This window comes from Lemur catta, chromosome 7 (genome assembly GCF_020740605.2).
Source record: "Lemur catta isolate mLemCat1 chromosome 7, mLemCat1.pri, whole genome shotgun sequence".
Classification (NCBI taxonomy): Eukaryota; Metazoa; Chordata; class Mammalia; order Primates; family Lemuridae; genus Lemur; species Lemur catta.
Window position 1 is genome coordinate 64,766,770 of NC_059134.1, and position 6,676 is coordinate 64,773,445.

Below are 6,676 nucleotides of genomic sequence, written 5' to 3' on the forward strand. Positions count from 1 at the left end.
TATCTCCATATTTCTAAATATCTTGTTCATACTAATTCTTAATTTTTCAGCTTGGGCTATTATTTACTTCCTGCTATTGGAAATAACACATATTTATACCCTAATGCCTCTTCATAAACACATGTATTATTTCTCCATCCTCCATCGCTCAATATATCTGTATCATACTATTTAGATAAATGATTATTCATTATATTATAAAGGTATACATATTATTCATAGTTTATCCAATTAGCATAATATGATTGTATTTCCTTTCTTTTGATTGAAGCTAACAATTGCCTCTTTCTCCATGCAAACTTTCTCAAGTACCTAGCATTTAAATATCTATAATTAATTTATCCCAAATTCTCCCAAAACATTCAAACACATCAGGTAGTCTATTTTATACACTGGAGTCACCCTCCAGGGGTCCATCGTCTTTCTTAACTCTGTTCTCTTAAGCCAGCTGCACTGCTTTTGCCTTGGGATAATTTTATTTTTTCTTTTCCATTTTCTACTTCTTTTTGTTTTTCTAAAATATTTCCATCTTCCAGCTATTCTTTTGAATTTTAAAATGTTATTGTGTTTTAAATTTACTAGAGTACCTTCTTATCCACTATCCCTTTTAATTTTTAAAAAATTATTTTTATTAAAAATTTTATTGTAAATTGGCAAGTTATAATTGTATATATTTATGGGGTACAATGTGATGTTATGATACGTAGATACAATGTGGAAAGATTAAATAAAGCTAATTAACCTGTCCATCACCTCAAATATTTTGTGGTGAGAACATCTGAAATTTACTCTTAGCAATTTTGAAATATACACTATTATTAACCATGCTGTGGAATGTATCCCAAAAAACTTACTCCTCCTGCTTAACTGAAACTTTGTTCTCTTCAACCAACATCTTCCCATTTCCCCTAACAACCTTGCCCCTCTGGTAACCACCATTCTACTCTCTGATTCTTTTGAGTTCGATTGTTTTAGACTCCATATTTAAATGGCATCTGTGGTATTTGTTTTTCTGTGCTTGACTTATTTCACTTAGCATAATGTCCTCCAGGGCAGCACTTTCTTATCAATCTCCCACCTCCTTTTTAAATAGCATTGTTCTGTTTGGGGGATGCAATATCTTGTTTCTCTGACAACATTTCTAATGTTTTGTTTTGCTTCTTGAATTGTTTGTGTTAAGTTTTTCAGTCTTCGTTTCTGTCTTTTGTGTTGAAAGTTTTTCTTAAGTGTCTGGAGGTCCATGGCTATCCATTCATATGTCAGAGTGAGGCATTAGAACGCTGAAAGCTCTGTGCACACAGTCAGGGCTTATTGCATTGGTGGTATAGTGGGGAGCATAGCTGCCTTCCGTAGACAGTGTTTGTCATTAGTAGGACATACTGCAGTATTTTTTCAAACCTCTGGTTGCAAATCCATTAAGTGGTTTGTGAAATCAACCTAATCAGTTGAAACCCACATTTTCCCCCAAATGACAAAACAAAATAGAAAATACTGCATCAGAATACATCACACATAGCCAGGCAATTCTTTTGTGAAACTTGTTATACACACACACACCCCATATATACATACTATGCACTGGGTTGACCCCACAAAATGGGAATTTCTTATTGTGTTTTTTCAAAGAAATTTGAAAAAGTACCACTTAGGATGACCAAAGGAGATCTATCACTGTCAGGACAGGTAGGTCTTTTCTCTTAGAAAGAGAAGTAAGTTTTTCCTAGAGAAAGATTCTCTAAACTTCTGCCTGCTTGTCTCATAGAACTCATTCATTCAGATATTTGTTGAGTACTTTCTATGTGCTAAATACTGTTCTAGGTAGTGGGTATATGTCAGTGAACAAAACAGACAAAACTCTCTGTCCTCCTGGAACTAGCAATCTAGGGAGGGAGACAGACAGTAAGTAATACAGTATTTAGGCATTGTGCTATGGTAACACAGGAACAGAGGGAAAGCTGAATATATGCACACAGATGCTGCTAAGAGGGTAGATGTAGTGGTGGGTGTGCTGGTTACTTCATGAATGAAGTAGAAAGCAAGGTCATCATCTGAGAGTAAGAATGTGTTGGAGGCTTGAAGAGAAAAGGTGTGAAATAATTTAGGACACAGCACAGCAAACCATAGCAGCCAAAACCTGTTTTTGTACAGTCCACAAGCTAAGGATAGTTTTTATATTTTTCAATGGTTGAGAAAAAAATCAAAGATACTATAACATGACATGTAAACATTTTATGAAATTCAAATTTTATTAATTTACATATTGCCTATGGCTACTTTCATGCTATATATAGAGTTGAATAGTTACAAAAGAGACTATGACCTGCAAAGCCAAAAATATTTATCTAGCCCTTTACAGAAAAAGTTGGCTGACCCCTGATTTAGGAGAATGGGAAGGTGAATGGACTAGGAAAACATGATTGTCAGGCAGGATTAAGGCTCTGAGGGTTATGGACATGAATTTAAAGTGAGACTAGTCAGCATGGTTGCTGCAGAGGTATAGGTACAGAGTAGGCAAAGAGCTGGCTCTAACTAAAGTTGTGGTTTTAAGACGTAAATATGACCAAAAAGGGGGGGAATTGAATTATAAGTATATGCAAGTGAATGATTATAATGATTGGCCTTGGGATGTAAGTTGATTATGAGGGGAGGAGAGGAACTCAGAGGTTAGGGACAATGAAAAGGTGATAGTCAGAGGAGTGTTAGAGTTAAGTTACTAGATGTCTGAAAGATAGCTGGTGGTGGTCAGAGTGAGAGACATGAACCTGAAGTTATGGAGCAGTTGCTGTTTTTCGTACTAAATAACAAGATCTAAGGTATGACCATGAGAGTGAATGAATGAGAAAGGTAGAGGGTAAGATCAGTGGAAAACTGGTATTCAAGGAACCTATATGTCAGAGTGTTGAAAGGATTATCTTCACGGATGTAATCAAATTGCCAAGAATTAAATCTGTAGTGCTGGGGGAAGTGAAATGAGCCAAAGGCTAAACTTAACTGGGAAATGAGAGGGAATGACCCAGGGGTTGTAGATTTTGTAGATGGTAGCAGCAATGAAGGGAAGTAAGTGATATAATTTGATGGCATGAGACTCAAAGCTGGGGAGTTTTAGGGGAAGATAGAAGGAGACATGTCTGGAAGCAGTAATGAGGAATATGGAGAGCATCTACCCCATTCCTAGGACCAGTAATAGGAGGACTGTGGAAGAAAAAAAACACGAGAGGGCTGCAGTGAAAGCAGTGACCTAAGATAACAGCCAAGTTTCAGAGTTCTGGTATCCAAGCCAGGGAACGAGGTTTCTGACTTTAGAATGCTGAACTTCAAATCCTCATTTTCAGTAGGATGCCTCCCGCCTTCCCTCAGCTCCCAGTTGTTCTTGGTGGCTCTAACTAGTTATATACTCCAGGAGGTGAATGAATGAATGAGTGAACAAATTAATTAATAAGGGGTGAGGATCTCAGATCTAACTTGTTATAGTCTTTCAAGTAATCATCTAGTTTTAGCCCTCTACCCACTACCTCTTGCTTTGCAGATGACTGATGCATCCAATTCTTAAGCCTTTTCTGGGGTTCTGTGTGTGGCACAAATGTGCTTGCTTATTGCTAGTGACATCCACTACCCCCACTCCAGGTTTCTGCTTTCTCAGGTCTATTCAGCCAGTTATTGCTTGTTTTTTGCTTTCCAGATTCAAAGATTTTATTGACATTGCCTGAATGCTGTTATCTGTTCTCCCATTTTCTTTGTCCTCATTGGTTTATATCATTTAACATTCCTTTGCTGTCATTTTAGTGGGGTTTCAGGAGGGAGTTATGTTTCCAGCCCACCATTTTTAACAAGAAGTTGTCCATAAGAATTTTGTTAAGGGGTCAGGCACGTTTGACTGGCTCACTCTTCCCAGGATGCTTCTCAATCCCTCAAACACAGACTCCTGATTGGCCCACCCTGCAGGCTTCTGGTATACACAAGACAGATTTGAATCCCAGTGGTGGAAACAACTTAGGCTGATTCTGGGATTTTTCTTCCCTCTAATCCTGTCCTTCCCCTTGCCCTTTACCTGCTGATACTGAACCTTACCATTTCTAAAATTCTACTCTCCATGGGGCATACATAGCTGGAGCTTCCTCTCTGGCTGCCATTCTTCAGACCTTCGAATACGTCCCCTTCATACACTCCTATGCTCCAACTAATCTTTAGGAAACCTATTCACTTTAATATACTTTTTTTTTAAACGCAGAATATGTGCTTTAATTAATATGCTTTTTATTCCCCAGTTGTTCCTATATACCACAGAGAAAATATTAAGAGCTCAGATACATGGAGGACAGTTTCTGCAGGACTTTAAAAACAGGATAATTGCCTCCCCATATGGTCAGCCCTAGCATCAATCAAATTCTCATATCCTTACCCATTTCCAGATTGCAAAAGAATAATCACTTATAACTCTAGCCCCCACTGTCCCCACCCCAGTACAAGGTCATCCAGTGTATCCAAGGAGTGTACATAACAGAATCCCCAGATTAGTCTGCTTACTGATGAAAACAGAGTTAAATTCCTGTTATCCAGGCTCATAGTACAGAAGATTACATGTCCCCACTCCGTCTGCCCTCCAAGTTTCTTCCCTGGCAAACATGAGTACCTCTACTAGATCAATCATACTCTCTCTTCTCAACCCACTTCTCTTGTTCAAGGCAACTGGGAGGGTTTGAGTGTCAACATTGGAGTATCTGGGTTCCCTGGAAAGTTAGGTTTTATCTATTAATTAAAAATTGGGAGGCTACTCTGGCTCCAGTAAAAGCAATGCCAGATTGAAATCCCGTCTAATTATTATGGTGGCTAAAATTTGCTCCAAGAGGCATAGGTCCAGGAAAGAATGTAAAAAAGGTGCTGGAAAGAATGAGCGAGGCCTGCAGCCATCAGGCTGCTAAAACCTTTGGAAAAGTCACTATCTAAAAGCAGGTAAAGATCCCCCCTTAGTCTTTCAGAACATACCACAACTCTTAAATAAAAAGCTCTCTGAGAAAATAGTTGTCACAATATCCATGTGCTTGACACCATGGGAGAAAAAGGCTCAAGTAGGTCATCTGCCAGACAGGTGAGTATAAAATAAGATAGCAGCATATTATAGCCCAGGATTCACTGATAAAGGAAGCAGTAGCTGACAGAGGAGTCAGCTATAACACACAGACTAGTTTGTCTCTGCTTTCTTATTTCTTGAGAATAGTAGCCTGTAAAAACGGTGATGTTATGAGTCAATAAGAAGGTACATTTGATTCACAATGCCATTTTTTAAAATTTATTTTTTCAGAGACAGGGTCTCACTCTGTTGCCCCCAGACTAGAGTGGAGTGGTGTGATCATAGCTCACTGCAGCCTCGAACTCCTGGGTTCAAGCAATCCTCCTACCTCAGTCTCCTGCACAGCTAGGACTACAGGTGCATGCCACCACACCCAGCTAATTTTTCTCAAACTCCTGGCCTCAAGTGATCATCCTGCCTTGGCCTCTCAAAGCTCTAGGATTATAGGCTCACAATGCCATGCAATAAAGATATCCCAGAATAAACATTTTGGCATTAGAAATTACCTTGGAGGTCTCCTTATCCAACTTGCCACCCAATGCAGAAATCTCTTTCATAACATTGCTAGGAAATGATCATCCCACCTTTCGCTTCCAGTGAAAGAGAATTTAGAAACAATTCACTTAATTATGTTCAATAGTTGTATCTTGATACTATTCTGAGCCTAAGCTTTCTCTTCTGCAAAACTATGAACAAAACTATCTTCTTTGCAGGGGTTAGCATAGTCCTTAGTTTATAGAGGATGCCTTCCTCCAATTGAGTCCTATCTCTACCTATTGAAAATGCTTTCCTTCTGGCACCAGAAAGAACACTATCTGCATGACAGCTCTGAAGACAATAACCATGTTACCACCGCCCTTTCCTAAATGCTCCGCCAATTATATACATGTCACTGTCTTACAAATGACATCTCTCTGTCCACAAAGTCCTTAATATTTCTACATATAATGTATGATCAACTAAAACATCAGTATCATCTTCACATGGATTTCTGTTAATCCAAGTTTTCCCCCACTATGCAAGTGTAGTAAATTTTTTAAAAAATGAAAGTCATAATATATATATTTTAACTCTGTTAAAACAATTTTGTTGGTTTTATTCTTTTGAGATGATTATTGAGTTTGTTGCTCATTGCTTAAGGGCCAGGTTAGGTAAACCTTTGGACATTTTTTATTCTTAGAATAAATGGACCAAAATAAGACAAAATCTTTTGAGGTGGAGTGGCAGTGTCTTCTGCATAGTAGAAACATAATTCTAGCTAGATGGCAATAACCATTGTCATAGCTAAAACATGTTGCTTGTTGACTACTTAAACACACTGCAAAAATATTAACACTTAAAAGGTAAGTTTCCATCATCTGTAAAGTTCATTTATTTGGAATGCCATTTAGACAATGAATTTAACTATATATTAAGGTTCATTCAACCCTTTTACTTCCCAAACCTCTCCTATTTATTTGAACTAAATATTTCCCTTTCTAGAAGTAAATGTTCTCTCACATACTGCTGACTCACCCGCCATAAAAGATTATTCTCATATGTAAAGCTTTGAGTGACTACCATATGCTAACCACTTTATACGGGTTACCTCATTTGACACTGTGAGAT